This window comes from Hemitrygon akajei, chromosome 3, assembly GCF_048418815.1.
Source record: "Hemitrygon akajei chromosome 3, sHemAka1.3, whole genome shotgun sequence".
Classification (NCBI taxonomy): domain Eukaryota; kingdom Metazoa; phylum Chordata; class Chondrichthyes; order Myliobatiformes; family Dasyatidae; genus Hemitrygon; species Hemitrygon akajei.
The window spans coordinates 100563283-100587464 of record NC_133126.1 but is presented as its reverse complement, the minus strand read 5'-3'; the positions used below and the strand labels follow the sequence as shown (position 1 = coordinate 100587464).

The following is a 24182-nucleotide window of genomic DNA, read 5'->3' as shown; positions in this document are numbered from 1 at the left end:
TTGATGCTGATGCTTGAAGGGCTGGACAGGGATGAAGAGTGGGACAGCGTTCCTGTCTCAGGGGTGAAAGCCATGAGCCTGTTTGTCATCAAGGAGAAGGCAGAGGGAAGGCAAGGGCAGGATCAAGTGGTAGATCAACTGGGAGTTTCTGATGACGCCATTCCACAAGTTTACTGTAACCTGACTGCTCTGAAGACAAACCAGTTACCAGAATTGAGAGCTGCTCAGCGAGATGACCCAGGCATTGGTACCATTTGGTCAGTGGTCGAAAAGGGAGACGTGGTCAAAGTGCAGAAGACAAAACATGCTGCAGTGCATCCATTACTGAGAAAATGGCCCAGACTGGAGTTGAGGAACCGGATCCTATACTGGGTCATGTTACCTCTGGAGTGGCCTCGACATTCTCAGCTGGTTCTGCCTGAGAAATATCAGAAATATTGTGTTGAAGTCACTTCATGATGATTTTGGACATTTGGGGTATGAAAAGACCTATGGGTTGCTCAGAGACCGGTTTTACTGGCCCCGAATGAAGCTGGAGGTTGAAGAATACTGCAAGTCGTGCATTCGATACATACGGAGCAAGATGCTGCCTATGAGGGCAGCTCCCTTGTCCCACTTGCAGATTGCGGAGCCCCTTGACCTGGTGTGTATGGATTTCCTGTCAATAGAGCCAGATGCCAGCAACACGGCGAATGTCTTAGTCATCACAGACCACTACACTAGATATTCGCAAGCTTTTCTTACCAAGGATCAGAGGACATCCATGGTGCCCAAAGTGTTATGGGAGAAGTATTTCATTTATATTGGCCTTCCCAAATGGATACATAGTGATCGGGGATGGGATTTCGAGAGTAGGCTCTGTGGTGAACTACATATACCTGTCTGGACACGCCCCCCTGCTGACTGTTCCTGTGGCTCCTCCCACAGACCCCTGTATAAAGGCGATTGGAGGACTTCCGGTAAGATGGCGATTGTTTAGCTGCTCCGAACTTTTGTTCCGTTACTGTCGCTACCTTTGCACTAAATGTCTCCATTTTTTAAACCTTAGTTAGGAATTATTTCGGTATCTCTTACTTGCCTGTGAATATATCTAACTTACAATGTCTAGCAAGAGTTCTAAATCCGGGAGAAAAGAAGCTATGACCGCGTCGGACGAGACGCTGGTTGCGCTGGGAAAGCTCCGAGACGAAATCTTAAAGGAATTTAAAACCACTTTCAAACAGTTAGAAGACAAACTGGATCAGATCAACGATAAAGTGGACAAACATGCTGAACACTTATCTCGCATCGATTCGACTTCTGAAGATTTAGAAAGTCGTGTTCGATACTTGGAGACTCTCTGTTCCAGCTTAGAGGAAAAATCTAATAAACTTCTTTCCAAAATGGTGGATCTCGAAAATCGTAGCAGACGCTGCAACATCATAATTCTGGGATTACCAGAGGCGACTGAAAAGGGACCAACCGCGAAGTTTTTCACCGAGTTTCTCTGTGAGTTATTCAGGAAAGATTTGCTTCCGAAGCCGCCCGAGCTCGAACGGGCCCACAGGGTTTACGTTCCCCCCGGAATTCTGGGTTCCCGTCCGCGACCAGTAATCTTGTGTTTCCATCAATACCAGGTAAAACACAGTCTGATTGTGGAGGCACGTTGCAGAGGCTCTTTTTCTTTCCAGGATACAACCATTCGCTTTGTGGAAGATTTTGCACCCGAGACCTTAAAGATGCGCGCTGAGTTTAAAGGTGCAATGAAAGTGCTTTTTGATCGTGGTTTCAAACCTTCCCTTCGTAACCTTGCTGATCTACAAATCAAGCTTAATACCGGGGAATTCAAGTGGTTCAAATCAGCAAAGGAAGCTGAAGCGTTTGTGGCAAGTCTTCCGGCTATCCAGTCATCTTCGGAATCTGATCGGACCTCCTAAAATGGTGGATAAGTACTCCTCGTAGTAAAATTACTTTCTCTGGACTTGGAATTCACTTGAATCACTCAGACATTATTTATTGAAACTTTAAGGGCTGTTGACAATCTCTCCCGGGATTTGGTGTGTGTGTAACCTATCTTTATTCTTGTATAACTTTACCTACAGAGTTCTACAACTAATTCTAACTTGTTTTGGAGGTTCGAAGTCTTTAGTGAAAGCCTCCCTGTTTGTCGGTTCACAGTTCAACTGCTGATTTATTTTTCCTTTGCTTTAAATATTTATCTATTTTATCTTTTTCTTTTCTTCACCCCTTTTTTCTAATCTCTGAATTTTTCTCTCCCTTCTCTGTAAATGGTTGATAAATACTCGTCTTGAATTTATAATTTTCCCCTTCCCCTTCTTTTTTCTTTTTCCTTCTTACCTTTTTTTTTCCCTTTCTCTTACTTTATTCTTCTATAATTTTTCGCGGGTAGGTTAGTTTTGGTTTTCTTCCGATTTTCTCTGTATTAAGTTGTATATTTCTGCAGAAGGTGTTCTAATCTGTAGTTATGTTTTCTAGTGCGTAAACTAGTTATTATTTGCTACAGTATTTATACGGAACTGTTGTTAATGACACAGATCTGGAAGTTGTATTTGGGTTAATTTTTTTGGTAGAGCTAGCTACTTGTTTTGGTAGCTGTCTAGTTTTGGGTTGTGCAGGTGGGGTGGATTTTCCAGTTCCAACATCTCTTTATTGCTTAGGACATGTTTATATTTTGACCTTACGAATCTATGTTTACATCTCTGCTCCCAGACTGCTACTGTACTGCTTGACTTTTTATATGCCTGCTGCCTTTTATGCATTAGTAACTGATAATGGCTAGTGCACTTAAATTCGTGAGCTGGAATGTAAAGGGACTGAACCACCCTGTTAAAAGGAGGAAGGTATTCGCACATATTAAACAACTCAAAGCTGACATTGCTTTCCTCCAAGAAACTCATATTCGTTGTTTTGATAACTCCCGGCTTCTGTCAAAGTGGGTGGGTCAGCATTTTCATTCATCCTTTGCCGCTAAAGCTAGGGGAGTTTCCATTCTTATTAACTCAAATATTTCTTTTGAACTCCATAATAAAATATCTGATACAAATGGCCGTTTTATTATTGTTTCTGGTAAACTATATAACACTAAAGTTGCACTAGCAAACCTGTATGCCCCCAACTTTGATGATGTTAACTTTTTTGAACGTTTTTTTTCCTCACTACCAGACTTAAACTCATACTCTCTTATATTGGGTGGTGACTTCAACTGTTGGTTGGATCCTAAACTGGACCGATCGTCCTCTGTTACCAGATCACCTACTAAATCTGCCTTAGCTATTCAATCGTTTCTCTCTAATTTTGATATCCCTGATATATGGCGTTTCCTCCATCCTACGGAGAGAGATTATTCTTTTTTCTCACATGTTCACCATACCTTCACTAGAATTGACTATTTCTTACTCGATAACCAACTTATCCCATTTGCCCACTCTTGTGACTATCAGAGTATACTGATCTCTGACCATGCCCCAATTACCCTCTCTCTGAACTTTCCTGGTCTCCCTCAGAGGAACAAACACTGGCGGTTCGATTCAACTTTACTATCGGATGATGATTTCATAAAATTTATTAAGGACCAGATAACCTTTTATTTTAACACTAATACATCACCTGAAGTGCCATCCCAGATTGTCTGGGATGCCATGAAAGCATATCTGAGGGGTCAAATAATCTCTTACACAGCAAATCTCAATAGAAGATCCCGTGCAGATCGAGCAGACCTCATTAACCAGATTAAAGATTTGGATCAAATATATGCCCAAACTAAGAACCCTGAATTATACAAGAAGCGTGTTGAGCTCCAAACTAAATTTAACCTTCTGTCCACTCAACCTGTCGAACGCCAACTTCTCGAAAGCAAGAGCCGCTTTTACATTCATGGGGATAAGTCTGGTAAATTCCTAGCCAATCAGCTGAGGCGTTCCAAAGCCAAACAACATATTACAAAGATCCGGAAGGAGAATGGAGAGTTTACATCGGATCATTTAGAAATTAATGACGCATTTAAAAAAATTTATTCTCGGCTTTATTCCTCTGAATCCCTGAATGACAATATCTCTGTGGATCAATTTTTACAGAATCTGAATATCCCCTCATTTTCATCAGATTTCAAAGCCAAACTCAATGCGCCTATATCACCAGAAGAAATATCTTTTGCAATTTCTGCACTGTCCTCAGGGAAATCTCCTGGACCTGATGGGTTCCCTGCGGAATTTTATAAATCATTCTCCTCACTTCTTTCTCCTCAGTTACTTTCAGTATTATCTGACTCGTTTAATTACGGCAAATTGCCACCCTCTTTCAATGAGGCATCTATTATTCTTCTTTTAAAAAAGGGCAAAGATCCAACAGAGTGTTCCTCGTACAGGCCGATCTCTCTGCTCAATGTTGATGTAAAGATCTTAGCTAAAGTGTTGGCTCATAGATTAGAAACCGTTATTCCCTCCATTATCTCTGATGACCAAACAGGCTTTATTAAAAACCCTCTCCCTTTTTTTAACATTCGGCATCTATTTAATATTTTATACTCAGTTCCAACTGGGACTCCTGAATGTGTTATCTCCCTTGATGCGGAGAAAGCATTTGACCGTATAGAGTGGAACTACCTTTTTGCAGTCTTAGAAAAATTTGACCTCGGCCAAAGTTTCATCTCTTGGATCCAATTGCTGTACCTGTGTCCTACTGCTTCTGTTCTAACTAATTTTAAGAAATCCCAAGTATTTAATCTCAAACATGGCACCTGTCAGGGATGCCCCTTAAGTCCCTTTCTCTTTGATTTGGCTATAGAACCTCTGGCGATAGCATTTCGAAATTGTCCTGAATTGACCGGGATTTGGAGAGGGGGTGTTGAGCATAAAGTTTCTCTCTATGCTGATGACTTATTACTCTTTCTCTCAAATCCATCTACATCCTTACCTCTAATGTTTTCACTTCTTGACCAGTTTAGCCAGATCTCTGGCTATAAACTCAACTTACATAAGAATGAACTTTTCCCAATTAATAAAGAAGCACAAGAACTAATATTTCGTGATCTCCCTTTTAAAGTAGTCCATAATCAATTTACTTATCTTGGAATTACAGTCACAAGGAAGTTTAAAGATCTCTTTCGTGAAAACTTTGTCAATCTTTCATATGCTATAAAACAGAGTCTGGTACAATGGTCACCTCTATCTATGTCCTTGGTAGGTCGTATTAATGTTGTTAAAATGTATGTTCTCCCCAAATTTTTATACTTATTTCAATCTTTTTCAATTTTTATTCCTAAATCTTTTTTTGATTCCTTAGACTCTATTATTTTGTCATATCTGTGGCAGAATAAGCGCTCTAGAATTAATAAAATCCACCTCCAAAAATCTAAAAAAGAGGGTGGCATGGCTTTACCTAACTTTCGCTTATATTACTGGGCAGCTAATATACGTTGTGCTGCCTTCTGGTCTTTCTTCCACGGTCAACCCGAGTGCCCTAACTGGGTGGCAATGGAGTTGAGCTCCACTAAAGAATTATCTATATCTGCACTTCTTGGCTCTGCACTCCCTAGCAGCCTGCCCAGATCAATAGCTAATCCTCTGGTCAGACATACTTTGCGTATATGGGCTCAGTTCAGGAAATGCTACGGTTTCCAGGGGTTTTCCGTTTCTAGCCCTGTCGCACATAATCACCTTTTTTTTACCTACTACGTACGATTCAGCATTCCATGTTTGGTACAGGAAGGGCATTAGACATTTTGAAGATCTCTTCATTAATAATCGCTTCGCTTCTTTTCAGGAGCTCTCCGTTAAGTTCAATCTGCCTAACGCTCACTTTTTCAGATATCTCCAAATCCGACACTTTACTGCTCCTTTAATTCCTAACTTTCCTGAAATGCCTGCGAAAAATGCTATGGACCTATTTCTTTCCATTAATCCATTAGGTAAAGGTTTAATTTCAATTATCCGAGATAAACTAGCAGCCTTACGACGGGCCCCTGTGGATAAAATTAAAATGGCCTGGGAGCAGGATTTAAATATCTCCTTATCCGAGGAGAGCTGGGACTCAGTTCTCAAATCGGTCAACTCAACCTCCCTCTGTGCTCGCCATTGCCTCTTACAGTTTAAGATTGTTCATAGAGCCCATATGTCTAAATCTAAACTATCTCGATTCTACCCTGGCATTAGTCCGCTCTGTGATAAATGCAAGAGGGGCGTGGCCTCTCTCATCCACATGTACTGGTTCTGTCCTAGCTTGGAGAAATTCTGGAAAGATGTCTTCACTACATTATCGGGTATTCTGAATCAGCACCTAGAACCTAACCCCTTAATTGCTCTGTTCGGTTTTTGGGGCGAGACAGATTTATGTCTGGGTCCGACCAAATGCTGAATACTATCCTTTGCCTCTCTCCTGGCGAGACGCTTGATCCTCCTCAGATGGAGAGATGTTGCCCCGCCCACACATGCGCAATGGCTTAATGACATTATGGCCTGCTTGGACCTCGAAAAAATTCATTATTCAGTTCTTAATTCGGATCTAAAGTTCCATAAGGTCTGGGGACCTTTTATCGAGTACTTTCATAACCTTCCTCTTGACTAGGGTTTTTTTTTTCTCTTTTTTTTTCTTCTTTTCGGTCCCTTGCTTTCAGCTCCCTTTTTTTTCTGGTAGTAGGCATTATTATCCTCTGTTACTAAGTGTATTCACAGTCTGGGAGTTTGACTGTCCTGACTTATACTCTCTATATTGTGTTGTGGTTGGTCTGGAGTTGTTGTTGTTTTTTTCTTGTGTTGTGGGGATTGGGGAGGACACTAAGCTCACTTGTCTTTAATTTAGGTGCTTTTTTGTTAAATTCTCTTCGTTTGTAGCATATTGATATTGTATGCATAATCTTGCACTGTATTAATGCTCCCCACTGGGATTTGGGGTTTTTAATTTTGTAAAATGTTTTGAAAAACTAATAAAAAAATTTAAAAAAAAGGCGATTGGAGGCACTGCTCCTCCTTTAGTCTCCAGGATGTTGTGTGATGGTCTCTTGCTGCCGACAGTGCTTTCTTCCAGCTAATAAAAGCCTATCTCTCGCCTCACGTCTCCGAGAGTTATTGATGGTGCATCAGGCTCATACTTGAGTTACTGGGCATGCTTGGAGTCAAGAAGTCGAGGACTATTCTTTGTCACCCGCAGGGTGATCCCCAGCCAGAGAGGTTTAATCAGACCTTGATAGACATGCTCGGAACCTTGGAAATCAGCAAAAGAACACATGAAGTCAACATATTGGACATCTAGTCCACTGCTACAACTGTACCAGAAATGAAGCTACCAGGTACTCACCATATTACCTGATGTTTGGGTGTGAGGCGACCTTTGTTTTGGGTCTGATGAGGAAGACCTACCACTGATGACTTATCGGAAGTATATGTCTGATATGAGAAGGGAGCTGAAAAAGGCTTAAGAATTAGCTCGCAGCTGGTAAGCAGAGTCAAGGAAATAAGAGAAGGCATGATCAAAAGGATAGGTTCTCCCAACTTAGGCCAAAAGACCAAGTCCTCATAAGGAATTTGGGGCTACCTGGGAAGCATAAGTTGGCTGTCCGCTGGGCGGCTACACCCTATGTGGTGGAGAGTCAGTTGCCGGATGAAACCAGAGGATGGGAATGGGCCTGTCAATACTCTCCATCAGAACCATCTCTGCCTCTAGAACAAGAGGTGTGTGTTGGCCCAAAGCCCGACCTGGAAGGACCAGCAGCAGGAGAGATTAGACCAGCTCCCACCACTGATGGGATACGGACTCGGAGGATAAGGAAATGGAGGTGTGGTATATGCTGCCTTTTGCAAACTTCCCACTGATTGAGGAAGAGATTCTCATGCTGAGCCAGGTGAAGTCAGGGGAGCTACCTGTGGACAGACTGGGTTTCAGCAGGAGCCTGAAAAGGATGAAGTGGGGCTCAGTCAAGGGACAGAGGGGTCCGAGTTGCAGGAGGGTACGAGTGATAGACTGAGGGAGGCCTCGCAGGTAGACCAGAAGTATCCACAGTAGTGTTGACACCTGAAGAAGTAGATGAGGGGGTAAGGAGGTCTGAAAGAATCAAGAGACCACTGGATAGGCTGGCCCTTGTAGCACCAGGGTAATCGTATGTGGCACCTATCGCCTTGGGGAGATATGTCACTGCCTTTTACACCTGGGTTTGACTTTGTGCTTTGTATGAAGGGTTGGCAAATTATCTCAATGTCATGAGGGCATGGCTAAGTTTGGTGGGGGGATAGTGTAACACGCTGGGAAAGGTTTCACTGCTGATGTAATGGTCTTTCTGTAGAGCTGTCCAATGACAACAGTGTGATTTCATGCCATGTGCCTGACTCCAGGGTGATCTGGGTCTTTTGTTCAGCAGAAACGAAGAGAGGAGATGCCGGATCTGAGCCATGACCCGACCAAGGCCGGGGAGATCGAAGGAGGATCAGTGAAGGGAAACTGTGAGCTCCAACTTGTGCATGTTAGACTGTTTCATTAAATGGGCCATTTTCTATTTGTTTTTCTTTGCTAACCCTTTAGTCAAATTAAGAATTATAAAGCTAAATTGTTTCATTGCATCTAGTGTACTGTCTGTTATTTTGTGGTACTGATTAGTAACAGGGTAGCAGATCACACTGCATCCACACAAACAGAAGGTTTTGCACCTCAATTTCACACATTTGGTGGGGTCAGAGATTGTCTTCCCTAGACTTAGGCAGCTGACAGAACCTGAGGGTTACAATAGTTAGCACAAACAAGATGAGCCAAAGGACCCACTCCTGTGCTATTTGACTCTACAACTCAATATGTAATAGTCAAAGTGCTTTGTCCCAGTGTGCTTGTCATGTAATTACAAATGATTAGAAAGGGTGACATGATCTTGTCTGAGGGAAGGCTTGTGTGGGGTCTAAACACCAGGGGAGACTTTTTGTGCCGAATGGCCCATTTCTGTGATATATCACGTGAAATAAATCCCTAAATTTATTTTGCTACAAAGGCTGTAAAATGTGTTGATTTACACTTTAAAAAGGTTTGACACAACAAAGGTTTGAGGTGGAGTAATGATGATGCTAAATTACAACTCCTTTGTGTTCATTTATGAAAACAGCTTAATTTCTGCCTTTGATGTCTCTCCTTTTCACTTTCAGGGTGGATGGGATTCTGTTGAAGACCCTGACCTGGAGTTACACTCAGACTTCAGCTCTTTGCTGTGGTGGGACCTGCTCCCGAGGTTTCGTGGCCTAGTGGACAGGTTGATTCTATGTCGGTGCCACTGACTGAGGTGTCACAGAAGAAAACGGAACATTAGAAACAGCGGATCAGCTGTCAGAGACTGTGTACTTGGTGAGTTGTGCTCTCTCTTTATCTTTCTCTCTCTGTTGCCGAGAGGGTGAGATTGTTGCTGATTCTCGGGTCACAGAATTTGGGGGAGAAAAACGATGTGACAGACTTTCAACACTGTAAATCAGTGTGTTGTTTTGTTATGGCCCCCTCCTCCCCGCTGTGAAAGGGGACACCTTGTTTTCCCTTTATTAGTGAGAGAGAGCTTGTGGCAGGTTGAATTGTTGGGCAAACAATTAGTTTCTGTTGTACTGCATATCATGGTCTTTATTGGGGGCCTTGCTACTGCATGTTTGGTGGGTGGAGGTTGCTGATGCTTTTTTGCGGAAGCGGTTGCGGGTGGGAGGGGTTGTTGCTTTTCATAGGAGTGGGGGGCTTTGGGGTTCTAATATTTTAACTGTCACTCATTCTTTGGGGCACTTTTCTGTTTTTGTGGATGTCTGTGAAGAAAAAAGAATTTCAGGATATAAATTGTATACATTTCTCTGATATTAAATGGAACTATTGAACTATTGAATAGGAAACACATTCATACTACTAAGAAAACTGATGAACAGGTGGAAAAGAAATTTGCCAAAGCTCTCAAAAACTAAGTCATCAGCTAGAGAATTACTGATCCAGAGACAGCCCTGAATAAAGGTCATGTCAATAAAGGTGATTAAGTGTTCTTGGATTCTTGGATTCAAGATGAATAGAATTAATAGTTTTAGTAGAAAAGACATCTTTGCAGGGCATATTTGCAAGATGTAAAATAAAATCATGTGTTGGTGTTTTCTAAATCTCTAATGTGGAACAGTATCTTTCAATGGCAAATGTATAAATTATTGAATGGAATCAGATATCAGAGGAAACAGTGCTTTGCTTGACCATGTTCAATTCAAACAAAAAGCAGCCATCGAATCCCACATTCCCTCTTGCATCCCAATCATCTATCTTCCCATACTCTCTTGCCACCCACCTACATGACAAACAGATTTCACTAGCCAATCAGACTAACAACTAGCATAACCTTGACTATAGAGAAGACGTAAAGGCCATCAACAGCACCCATGATCAGGATGTAACCTGGGCCTTTGGTGCTCTGAGGCAAGAAACTAGCTGCAGTGCTACTATGTTGACCTGATTGTTGATGATGCAATAATTATTCAATAAGGAGACTAGGACTCTCTAACAAATCCTGTGGGAAATCTCTCTATTCCGGATTTAAAATTAACTCTGCACTTGCTGCCAATGCCCATTTGTGAGAGGAAGTTTCAACTTCCTATCATCCATCCATATTTCCCAGCTTCATTCCTGAAAGGCCCAGTCTAACTTCTAGACTGTGCTCCTTTTCCTAGATCTCTGGTCAGGCCATATGCACATAGTCACCAAGCCATATGACTGCATCCTCACTGGCAATGTGAAGCTCCTATTGCCTCAAACAGCTCTTGGCACAATGCATTGCAATTGGTGTTTTGCCACTGCTGTGTTTGGGTTAATAAAAAGACATCTAGCTCGAAGATATGGGAGCATTCTGTGGGATCTGTGATAGGGCACCTTTTTGATGACAATACAGATGATGCCAAAGACCTTTGCATCTGAATTGATTATTGATTTGGTCAGGAAATCAGCTGAATAACAGGTATAAAGCAAGCACACGGTAAGATTGTCACATAAACACTGTGTGCCCAATATTATCCTCAAGAAGCTAGGTCAAGGCCGTAACTATTCAATAACAATCAGATAATGAGGTGAAAAGCAGTCACGTGGCTGAATTTGCTGATGACGCTAAAAGGGCAACTTTGCAAGTAACTTGGATGGAAACATTCAACATATTAATAGATTTGGTGTGTAGAAGATCCAATAGCAAATGGATTTCAATGCTACAAATATGAACTGAAATGTCTGCATATACCACTAAACTGTCATGGATATTAAAGAAAAAATCATAAAGCAACTGGAACACAAGAGGGGTGGAATAGTGCGGTGGGTACATAAGACACTGGTTAGACCACACCTTGAGTGCAGATCCAGGCGCTACATCCAACAAAGGAGAGATTACCTTGGAGGGATGGCAGCACCAATTTCCAAAAATGATACTTGCACTCAGTGAATTTCAGTATATTTCTTGTACTTTGAGCAGACAAAGGTGGTTTAGATGAAGTTTTCAAGAGGGATTAGAACATAGAACATTACAGCAAAGTACAGGCCCTTCAGCCCACAATGCTGTGCTGACTCTTTAACCTACTATCAATATAGCCCTTCACTCCAACACAGCCCTTCATTTTTCTATCATCCGTGCTCTATTATCTAAAAGTCTTTTAAAAGCCACTATATATCTGCCTTTACCACCACCACCACCTCCTGGCAGGGTGTCCCACACACCCACCACTCTCTGTTTAAACAAAACGCCTCTCATATTCCTCCTATACTTTCTTCCAATCACCTTAAAATTTTGCCCCCTTGTATTAGTCATTCCTGCCTTTGGAAAAAGTCTCTAGCTATCCATATTATGTCTCTAAAGATCTTGTACAGCTCTATCAAGTCACCTCGTACCCGCCTTCATTCCAGAGAGAGTATGGCTGAGCAGACTCAGTGAGTTAAATGACCTAATTCTGCTCCTATATCTTATGTTCTTAAAAGCCTTAGCTTGCTCAAGCTAGCTTCATTAGACATGCCCTGTACTCTGGGCAGCATCCTGGTAAATCTCCTTTGCACCCTCCCCAAAGCTTCCATTGCCATTGACCAAAACTGAGCACAATATTCCAAGAGTGGTCTAAGCAGAATTTTATACAGCTGAAACATTACCTCGTGACTCTTGAACTCAGCCTCATGACTAATAAAGACCAACACACCATATGCCTTCTTAGCAACCACATCAACTTACACGACAACTTTGAGGATCTATGGGTGTGGATCCCACAATCCCTCGGTTCTTCCAGACTGCCAAAAATCCTGTCATTAACTCTGTATTCTGCCTTCAAATCCAACCTTCACACTTTTCCAGATTGAACTCCATCTGCCACTTCTCAGTCCAGCTCTGCATCCTGTCAATGTCCTGTTGTAACCTACAAGCCTCCACACTACCCACAGCTCCACCATTGTTCATTTCATATGCAAACTTACTAACCCACCCTTCCACTTCCTCATCCAAATCATTTATAAAATTGACAAAGAGCAGGGGTCCCAGAACAGATCCCTGTGGGACACCACTGGTCAGAATCTGCTCCATGTATGGGCAAATCAACTCTGCACCCACACAGCCATGTTTCCCTAGATCTCATACCGCTTGACTTTCTGAGCAAACCTACCACCGGAATGTTATCAAGCACCTTATTGAAATTCATATACACCTCATCCACTGCTCTACTTTCATCACCGTGCTTTGTCACATTCTCAAAGAATTCAATCAGGCTCTTGAGGCATGAGCTGCCCCTCATAGAGCCATGCTGGATCTTCTCTAATAATTTGTCCACCACTGAAGTAAGACTCATTCATCTATAATTCCCAGCGTTATCTGTACTCCCTTTTTTGAACAAATGAATATATTTGCCTTCCTGCAATCATCTGGTACTACTCCAAAGGCCAGTGAAGATGCAAAGATAATTCCCAAAGATGCAGCAATCTCTTCCATCACTTCCCATTGTAACCTATGGTATATCTCATCTGGCCCCGTGATCTATACATCCCAATGTTTTTCAAAAGTTCCTGCACATTCGCTTTCTTTTCATTGACATGTTCAAAACTATCAGCCTATTTTGCATTGAATTCACAAACATCATGGTCCTTCTCATTGGTGAGGGGTAACTAGAGAGAATCTACTTCAGCTGGTCTTTTAAATGCACCTGCTCCATATCAAACCCTCTGCAGTCCAGTGTGCCATATACCTTATATACTTTGTCATAAGGTGACATCATCACAGACTTCACAGTCTGCCCTCAGTAATTATATAATTAATTCAGCTTCACCTTCAGTTGGTAACATCTAATGAGGGACTTCATCAAATACCTTTTGGAAATTCATATAAGATCATCCATAGGTGTTTCCCTGTCCATTGCTTTTGTTACCTTTACAACAATTTCAACAAGTTTATCTAAAAATGCCTATCCTTTACACTTTCTTGCTGCCTTTTTCTATCCAAATCAGCTCCTTTGAGGCATTTTGATCTTAACTATCATTTAGTCTCCTCCAACAACTGATGTTAAGCTAACCGTTCAATAGTTCCTGCTTTACTATCTCCTTTCTTAAAGAGAAAATCAGTATGTGCAATTTTCCAGTCTAAAGGAGCACAACAAAAAAATAGAGAGAGCTTTGGAAAATCACAGGATGTGTAACCAAAATGTTCACCTGGAAATGAGGTCCTGGAAACTATCTCATCCTTGGGAGTTGGGGCACTATATTGCAGTTGTACAAGTCATTGGTGAGGCTGCACTTGGCATACTGTGTAGAGTTTTGGTTTTGAATTATAGGAAAGACATGGTTAAATTGAAGAGTGCAGAAAAGATTTGTGAGGATGTTGTCAGAATCAAAAAACCTGAGTTATAGGAAGAGGTTAGCCAGACTGGGTCTTTATTCCTTGGAATGTCAGACAATAAGGGGTGAACTCATAGAAGTGTTTAAAATTACAAGAGGCATGGTGGACAGTATGGCCTTTTCCCAAGGTTAGGTGAGCCCAGACCTAAGGGGCTTAGATTTATTGTGAAAGGGGAAAGATCCCAAGGGGCAACTTCTTCATGCAGAGGTTGGTGAAGAAATTGGCCAGAGGAAGAGATGGAGGTGGGTTCAATAGAATCTTTAAAGAAGTACTTGGATAAGGACATGGAGAGGCAGGGCTTGTGCTGAATGCATTCATTCCTCAACAACTAAGTACTTCTGAAAAATGGAACTTTCTTTACTCTTGGATATAAACTTGTTCTGTGTTTCACTGATATTTTTCTTGCCAATATTCCTTTAAATTTAGCAAACTTACCAGGTTTACAATGATAGTCTCTGATTTATCAAGTTTCATAGTTTTCCCTCTCAACCACTATATTGAATTCTAGTGTATTTTGAAAACTATTAGATAAATGTTCACATACTTTTGGACTGTTAACTGAAACTGTTGCACTGTTCAATTCTCCCTTATGGTTCCAGGGCAGGGCATTTGTCGCATTAAGCTACCTTGTGCACACTCCATAAATTCACTCCCTTTCAGACAATGAACTCATTGTTTATTTTCATCCATATGCTAGACAAAACTTCCTATTAAATCAGAGGGGTGAAAGATCTTGGGTTCAAGCTCCTTTCCTAAAATTAAAGGTGAAACTCCTGTGTAAAACAGATGGAGGTGCTGTCTTCCAAAGAGCTGTGAAACAAAGTTATTGTCTGCCTTCTTAATGGTGAAAGTAAAGGCTCAATGTTGAAAGTAATAACAGAAAATGCTAGAAATACTAGGTTAGTCAGGCCACAGCTGTTGGAAGGCAAAGGAAACAAGGATACTGCTTCTTAAGATCCTGAGGCTATTTTAAAGCTGAGATAGTGAGCAAAATACTCTTGAAGAAGTCTCATAAGTTCTCCTCAAAGTCTCTTATGATATTTGTCCTTCAACTAACAGCAATTAAAGCAGAGTCTTTAGTCATTGCAATTGGCTTCTTCTGTGCACAGCTTATCCCCAGAATGACGGCAGTGATTCTACTTTTTCTTCTACTTTTAAACCCACAGATACAGGAATTCTGAAATGAACTGGAAAATTCTCAGGGCTCGGGCAATATGGTGAACAAGAAATGGACTACGCATTTCAGCTCACTGATATTCTTGCCTCAACTGGAAGAGTTTAAGAACAAGAAAAATCTTTAGCAATACACACAAAATGCTGGAGGAGCTCAGCAGGCCAGGCAGCATATAGGAAAAGAGTACAGTTTATATTTCGGGTCTCGGCCCAAAACATCAACTGTACTCTTTTCCATAGATGCTGCCTGTCCTGCTGAGTTCCTCCAGCATTTTGTGTGTGTTGCTCAGATTTCCAGAATTTGCAGATTTTCTCTTGTTTGTGAAAAATCATTAGCATCTGGATTCTTGCCAGAGAGATTCCACACAGAAGAAAAACTTACAGTGAATTAAATGCTAAAATAATATCCTCCAGATGCTGGAAACTTACTGAGTGTTTCCACCCTCTCTGTCTTTACTTCTCACAGACTGCATAGACTATGAAGTGCTTTGTATTGTTCTGGAGTTGCAACTCTTGTGCTGAAATATCAGCCTTGTGCACAAGTCCCTGGCTGGATCTTGAACCAGCTAATTCAAGTAATTAGGAATTAAAATAGTGAGAGCTGATATTTGCTATCAACTGATTTATGCTGGCATACCAAGTTAATGTTACATAATCAAACATATTTTTTAGTGATAGCCCACACCACCTGTTACACACACGTGACCAATTAGCTCACTAACTCATATCGCCTTGGAGTGTGGGAGGTAACTGGAGCATCTGGAAGAAATCCATGCAGTCATAGGGAGAACATACAAACTCCTTACAGAAAGTGGCAGAATTTAATCTGGCTAACTACAATGCAGCCTTGCCACCCTAACCACTTAGAATCTCCTCTAAACAAATTTAATATAAATATTTCCATATATTTTCTTATATTCTCCTGAGGAAATATGATTCTGTACACTACCTAAGAGAACGTTCAACATTCTTGAACCCTGAACACATTGCAAATCAAAGAAAAACTACAGCTGCCAAAAATCTGAAATAGAATCTGAAAATGCTGGAAATACTCAGCAGGTCAGGCAGCATCTGCAAAAAGAGAAACAGTTAACATTTAGGGTCTGCAAACCTGCAACCATACTAGGTAAGTGAGATAAAGCTAGTATTCAATAGGAAAGAAGGCCGGGAAGGGATGTGTAGAAAATGACCATGATGTACTCAAGTCCCTAAGACTTATGCACAGTACTGTGATAATTTTATGTATTGCACTGTACTGCCGCTGCAAAATAAAACAAATGTCCTGATATATGTGAGCGATGATAAACCTGATTCTGATATGAGATTCTATTGTGGACTAAGACTGGGAAGGGGGCAGGGAGAGGGGTATCACAGTTGGGAAAAGGAGGAAGGAGAGGGAGGAAGCAGGAAGCACCGAAGAGACCTTCGGTAATGATCAGTAAACCAATTGTTTGGAATCAAATTACCTTTCCTGGTGTCTCAGGGCTGAATGTGTCTGCAACTGTGCCAACCCCACAACCCGGCATTCCTTCTCAGTCACATGCCCCACAGCCCTCCTGTGGCACACCACCTTCACCATTCCAACATCCTTTGCTCCCTCCAGATTTACAAACTTGCTCTCTGCTCCACATTGACAAAGTCACCCTAGTTATGATGTACGTACTGTACAGTACTGTGCAAAAGTCATGGACACTGTATGTATCTTCGACTCTTGCACGGTACTGTACACATGCACATCTGTAATTTCCAGCTGTGGGCCAAAGGACAGGGAGCAAACCATTTCTCAGACTATAGTATGTTGTCAGATATTGCAACTTCAGATCAATCATGACAACAACCTGCATTTATATGCAATCTTCTTTTCTTGTAGAATAATTCAATGAGCTTCAGGCAGTATGAGTTGACAAAAAATTGACACAGAGGCAAAAGAGGAAATATATTTGAGAAAGTTTGGTCCAGCAGGTAGGACAGGAGAGGCAAGAAATTTCCGGAAGGGTTTTCCAGAGTGTATGTCCCGGGCAACTGTTTGCCCTATAACAGGGCAGGGAAAATACATGCAAAGTCGGGTGATGGAATCTGGCAAAGTGATGGAGAGAGGCAATGTGGACAATGACCTGATTGTAAAAAGCACAGCGTATCAGCAGGAGCTGTGGTCACATATATAGATCTTTCAAAGTGGCAGAATTAGCGAGAGGGTAGCTGGCAGACCATATGGATTGCTGGACTTCTTAAATTAAGGTAATGTAGCAAGAAGTTATACTGAAACACCACTAATCTACCAACAGGATATTTGTTCCAGAGGTAATCTCGCACTTTGGCCCCAGCAATGAAAAAATTCAATTACAAAGATTGGTTTGAGCAACAATCACTGTCAGTAAAACTCAGTAACTGATTGTCGATGATAGGAATGGGAAGAAGAGCAAGCACACATCAATCTGTACTGGGGGATCAGGGATGAAGAGGGTCAGCAACTTTAACTTCCTGGGCATTACTACTAAGGATGATGTCCTGAGCCCAGCACAGAGACTGCAATCACAAGGAAGGCATGCCAACATCTCGACTTTCTCAGACGGTTAAAGAGGTTCAGCACGTCACCAAACACTCTAACAAACAAACATGAGGAAATCTGCAGATGCTGGAAATTCAAGCAACACACACAAAATGCTGGTGGAACTCAGCAGGCCAGGCAGCATCTATAGGAAGAAGCACTGTCGACGTTCCCACACATTTTAATTCCACGTCCCGTTCCCATTCTGATATGCCTATCCAACTGTCAAGATGAAGCCACACTCAGGTTGGAGGAACAACACCTTATATACCGGCTGGGTAGCCTCCATCCTGATGGCATGAACATTGACTTCTCGAACTTCTGTTAATGCCCCTCCTCCTTACCCCATCCCTGATATATTTAGTTTTTCTCCCCCCTCCTTTTTTTCTCTTTCTGCCCATCACTCTGCCTGCTCTCCACTCCCTCTGGTACTCCCCTCCCCCTTTCTTTCTCCCTAGGCCTCCCGTCCCATGATCCTTTCCCTTCTCCAGCTCTGTATCCCTTTTGCCAATCACCTTTCCGGTTCTCAGCTTCACCCCACCCCCCTCCGGTCTTCTCCTATCATTTTGCATTTTCCCCTCCCCCTCCTACTTTCAAATCTCTTACTACCTTTCCTTTCAGTTAGACCTGACGAAGGGTCTCGGCCCGAAACGTCGACAGTGCTTCTCCCTATAGATGCTGCCTGGCCTGCTGCGTTCCACCAGCATTTTGTGTGTGTTAATCTAACAAACAGATGTATAGTTTACAGATGTGATAGGGAGTCTGGTATGGCAGCTCAGGTGTACAGGAACATAAGAAACTGCAAAGGGCAGTGCATTCAGCCCAAAGCATCACGCCCACATCCTACCCCTCCATCTACAAAAGATGCCACCTCAAGAAGACAATATCATCAAAAACTCCCACTATCCAGGCCATGTCATCTTCTTAGAATTACCATTGATTGGGAAGAACAGAAGTCTGAGGTTTTCTATCAACAGTTTCAATTACAGCTACTTCCTTTCAACCATTTGGTTCTTGAATCAACTGGCACAACCAATGTTCCCTTGAATTTTTTCTACTGCTGTGCGGACTAACCATTGCTCTGAGCAGGAAATTTTTACACGACCTGAAAACTGTGTGGTGCTCTAAAGGTGATGTGCGCGGGAGCATTTCAGTTACTGTGCGGCTGCAGTAGAGCGGATAGCAGGCACAGCCCTCATCACTGTAGTGCAACACTTTGCACTAAAATTGACTTTTTATTTCATTCCATTTGTGTTCTTCCCTGTAAAACTTGAGTACAATTTATGTTTAACAAATCTTCTTCTTGTGAATGCTGTTTATATGATGTTATGTGCCTGTAATACTGCTGCAGGTAAGGTTCTCATCACACCTGTGCAGACGTCCTTGTAATTATGATGCTAAACTCAACTTTGACTAGAGGAACTGGGGGTGGAGAATAGAAGGTTGGGAAGAGATTTGATAGTGGTGTACAAGATTATAACATGCTTGAATGAGATGAGCAAAGTAAACGGTTTCCATCAGTTGAAGGTGTAGACTTAAGGTTTTAGGCAAGAGATATTTAGGACAGAGTGGGATAGCTAATGGCATGCTGATAGCTAGTGGCATGCTGACCTTGTGTGAAGTTTGTGTGCAGTTAATATGTTCTCCCCATGACTGTATAGGCTCTCCCGAGGTGTTCTAGTCCTTTCACATCTCACAAGTGTGCAGGTTGTGAGGTAATTGGACACTAAGTTATCCCTGTAGCATAGATGAATTAATGGGAATGTGGGGTGGTTAAAAATAGGATTAGTGAAGGATTTGTACATGTGGTGCTTGGTGTTCAGCGAGCACCTAGATTGCTGAAGAAACTGTTTCTGAGCTATGGACTGGAATTGGCAGGATTTCGCTACAGAATGACTGGCTTTGTTCTGTTCTTTATTGTGGGAGTAAAGAACAGTGGTTGTGGTGCTCTATTACTAATAAGATAGTAAGACCACGAGACATAGGAGCAGAATTAGACCATTTGGTCCATTGAGTCTGCTCCACCATTCAATAATGGCTGATCCTCCTCAATCCCACTCCCCAGCCTTCTCCTGCTTCTCCTGGTAACCTTTGATGCCATATCCAATCAAGAACCTATCAAGCTCTGCCTTAAGTACACCCAACGACGTGGCCTCCACTGTTATATGTGGCAACAAACTCCACAAATTCACCACCTTCTGGCTAAGGAAATTTCTCCACATTTCTGTTTTAAATGGATGCCGCTTATTCTTGAAGCTGTGTCCTCTGTCTAGGACCTTCAACATTCAAAAGGTTTCAATGAGATCTCTCCTCATCCTTCTGAATTCCAGTGAGTACAGGCCCAAAGCCATCAAATGATCCTCATAAGATAACCCTTTCATTCCTAGAATCATCCTTGTGAACCTCCTCTGAACCCTCTCCAATGTCAGCACACCTTTTCTAAGATAAGAGGCCTAAAATTTCACAATACTCAAGGTGAGGCCTCATCAGTGCCTTATAGTGCCTCAGCATCACATCTCTGCTCTTGTATTCTAGTCTTTTTAAAATAAATGCTAACATTGCATTTGCTTTCCTCACCACCTGCAAGTTAACCTTTAGGGTGTTCTGCACAAGGACTCCCAAGACTCTTTGCATCTCAGACTTCTGGATTTTCTCACCGTTTAGAAAATAGTCTGCACATTTATTTCCACTACCGAAGTGCATGACAGTGTATTTTCCAACATTGTATTTCATTTGCCATTTGCCCATTCCTCTAATCTGTCTAAGTTCTTCTGCAGCCTACCTGTTTCCTCAACACTACCTGCCCCTCCACCAGTCTTTGTGTCATTAACATTCTGGGCAACGACTTCTGGTAAGATGGTGATTGTTTAGCTGCTCCAAACTTTTGTTCCGTTACTGTCGCTACCTTTGCACTAAATGTCTCCATTTTTTTAAACCTTAGTTAGGAATTATTTCGGTATCTCTTACTTGCCTGTGAATATATCTAACTTACAATGTCTAGCAAGAGTTCTAAATCCGGGAGAAAAGAAGCTATGACCGCGTCGGACGAGACGCTGGTTGCGCTGGGAAAGCTCCGAGACGAAATCTTAAAGGAATTTAAAACCACTTTCAAACAGTTAGAAGACGAACTAGATCGGATCAACGATAAAGTGGACAAACATGCTGAACACTTATCTCGCATCGATTCGACTTCTGAAGATTTAGAAAGTCGTGTTCGATACTTGGAGACTCTCTGTTCCAGCTTAGAGGAAAAATCTAATAAACTTCTTTCCAAAATGGTGGATCTCGAAAATCGCAGCAGATGCTGCAACCTCAGAATTCTGGGACTACCAGAGGCGACTGAAAAGGGATCAACCGTAAAGATTTTTCGCCGAGTTTCTCTGTGAGTTATTCGGGAAAGATTTGCTTCCGAAGCCACCCGAGCTCGAACGGGCACACAGAGTTTACGTTCCCCCCGGAATTCTGGGCTCCCATCCGCGACCAGTAGTCTTGTGTTTCCATCAATACCAGGTAAAACACAGTCTGATTGTGGAGGCACGTCGCAGAGGTTCTTTTTCTTACCAGGATACAACCATTCGCTTTGTGGAAGATTTTGCACCCCAGACCTTAAAGATGTGCGCTGAGTTTAAAGGCGTAATGAAAGTGCTTTTTGATCGTGGTTTCAAACCTTCCCTTCGTAATCCTGCTGATCTACGAATCAAGCTTAATACCGGGGAATTCAAGTGGTTCAAATCAGTAAAGGAAGCTGAAGCGTTTGTGGCAAGTCTTCCGGCTATCCAGTCATCTTCGGAATCTGATCGGACCTCCTAAAATGGTGGATAAGTACTCCTCATAGTAAAATTACTTTCTGTGGACTCGGAATTCACTTGAATCACTCAGACATTATTCATTGAAACTTTAAGGGCTGTTGACAATCTCTCCCGGGATTTGGTGTGTGTGTAACCTATTTTTATTCTTGTATAACTTTACCTACAGAGTTCTACAACTAACTCTAACTTGTTTTGGAGGTTCGAAGTCTTTAGTGAAGGCCTCCCTGTCTGTCGGTTTACAGTTCAACTGCTGATTTATTTTTCCTTTGCTTTAAATATTTATTTATTTTATCTTTTTCTTTTCTTCACCCTTTTTCTAATCTCTGAATTTTTCTCTCCCTTCTCTGTAAATGGTTGATAAATACTCGTCTTGAATTTATAATTTTCCCCTTCCTCTTCTTTTTTCTTTTTCCTTCTTACCTTTTTTTCCCTTTCTCTTACTTTATTCTTATATAATTTTTTCGCGGGTAGGTTAGTTTTGGTTTTCTTCCGATTTTCTCTGTATTAAGTGGTATATTTCTGCAGAAGGTGTTCTAATCTGTAGTTATGTTTTCTAGTGCATAAACTAGTTATTATTTGCTATAGTATTTATACGGAACTGTTGTTAATGACACAGATCTGGAAGTTGTATTTGGGTTAATTTTTTTTGGTAGAGCTAGCTACTTGTTTTGGTAGCTGTCTAGTTTTGGGTTGTGCAGGTGGGGTGGATTTTCCAGTTCCAACATCTCTTTATTGCTTAGGACATGTTTATATTTTGACCTTACGAATCTATGTTTACATCTCTGCTTCCAGACTGCTATTGTACTGCTTGATTTTTTATATGCCTGCTGCCTTTTATGCACTAGTATTTGACAATGGCTGGTGCACTTAAATTCGTGAGCTGGAATGTAAAGGGACTGAACCACCCTGTTAAAAGGAGGAAGGTATTCGCACATATTAAACAACTCAAAGCTGACATTGCTTTCCTCCAAGAAACTCATATTCGTTGTTTTGATAACTCCCGGCTTCTGTCAAAGTGGGCAGGTCAGCATTTTCATTCATCCTTTGCCGCTAAAGCTAGGGGAGTTTCCATTCTTATTAACTCAAATATTCCTTTTGAACTCCATAATAAAATATCTGATACAAATGGCCGTTTTATGCGCAATGGCTTAACGACATTATGGCCTGCTTGGACCGCGAAAAAATTCATTATTCAGTTCTGAATTCAGATCTAAAGTTCCATAAGGTCTGGGGACCTTTTATCGAGTACTTTCATAACCTTCCTCTTGACTAGGGTTTTTTTTTCTTTTTTTTTCTTCTTTTCGGTCCCTTGCTTTCAGCTCCTTTTTTTTTCTGGTAGTAGGCATTATTATCCTCTGTTACTAAGTGTATTTACAGTCTGGGAGTTTGACTGTCTGGACTTATACTCTTTATACTGTGTGGTGGTTGGTCTGGAGTTGTTTTTTTCTTGTGTTGTGGAGCTTGGGGAGGACACTAAGCTCACTTGTCTTCAATTTAGGTGCTTTTTTGTTAAACTCTCTTCCTTTGTAGCATATTGTTATTGTATACTTAATCTTGCACAGTATTAATGCTCCTCATTGGGATTTGGGGTTTTTAATTTTGTAAAATGTTTTGAAAAACTAATTAAAAAATTTAAAAAAAAACAACAAAAAAAAAAACATTCTGGGCAACAAAGACATCTATTCCATCATCTAAATCATTAATATACAGAATAAAAAGAAGTGGTCCCAATACTGACCCCTGTGGGACCCCACTATTCACTGGCGGCCAACCAGAAAATGATCCTTTTATTGCCACTTGCTGCTTCCTACCAATCAGCCAATGCTCTAACCATGTTAGTAACTTTACTGTAATACCATGGGCTCTTGTGATTGTCTAATCACAAGTTATGAGAAAAACAATCTGGAGATATGTGTTGAAATAGAGCAAAGTTATGATGGCATTAAGGGCGACTCCTTTGCTTGCATCTTCGGAAACAGCTCTATTTCTGTCCTTTGTATCTCTTACACCCTGACTTTGGTTCTTTGCAGGAATGGGACCCGCTCTCGGTGCCTCACAACTGGCTGCTTTTTGATATGCCAAGGACACAACCTGGATAACTAGGGTGCCTTCAGGGTGCCGGATTTCTGTGGCTCTGGAGTCGGGCTGATTCAATGCCAGTGTCCCTGACTAAAGTGTCGTAGGAGAACACGGAAAATTGGGAGCAGCGGGTAAGCTGCCATGGGCCGTGTGCCCAGAGACCTGAGCCTTTCCGATGCCGATTCTCTGGGCACAGAGCTCGGGAAAAGCGACGCAACAGACTTTTAACGTCATAAATCAACGAGTTGTTTGTTATGTCTCCCCTCTCGCTATGAAACAGGGCACCTCTTTTTCCCTTATTAGGGGGAAAAGAGAGCCTGTGGTATGTCGAATACTGGGTGAACGAGTAGTCTTTGGGTACTGCAGGTCTGTGTCTTCATTGATGCTTTGCTGCACACTTGAGTGCTCGGTGGAGGTCATTGATGCTGTTTTGCTGGTGGGGGAGGGATTGTTGCCTTGCTGCTGGCATTACATTACATGTACCTCCTTAAACCTATTGAGACAGCTGAGGAGTTAATGTTAAATCATGAAAAAAAATCTGGGCTAACATGCTGGCATCTATAAGGGAGACAATGACTGTGGTTGATGAGTTACTGTTTAAAAACCCACCCAATTTATTTTGGGCACAGGAGGTACTGCAGATGCTGGAAATCTAGAGCAATACACCTAGTGTGCTGGAGGAGCTCAACGGGTCAGGCTGCATCTATGGATGAGAATATACAGTCTACGTTTTGGGCCAAGACCCTTCATC

General features: G+C 41.8%; 1 long non-coding RNA gene across 1 annotated transcript; it reads left to right on the top strand.

The window, feature by feature from the left end:
* The first annotated feature begins 8166 nt into the window (after nucleotides 1-8166).
* LOC140723548 (uncharacterized) lies at nucleotides 8167-23776 on the top strand. The gene is made up of 3 exons (XR_012097921.1): nucleotides 8167-8429; nucleotides 9117-9312; nucleotides 23383-23776. It is a non-coding gene; the product is annotated as an uncharacterized lncRNA (long non-coding RNA).
* Nucleotides 23777-24182: the final 406 nt, after the last annotated feature.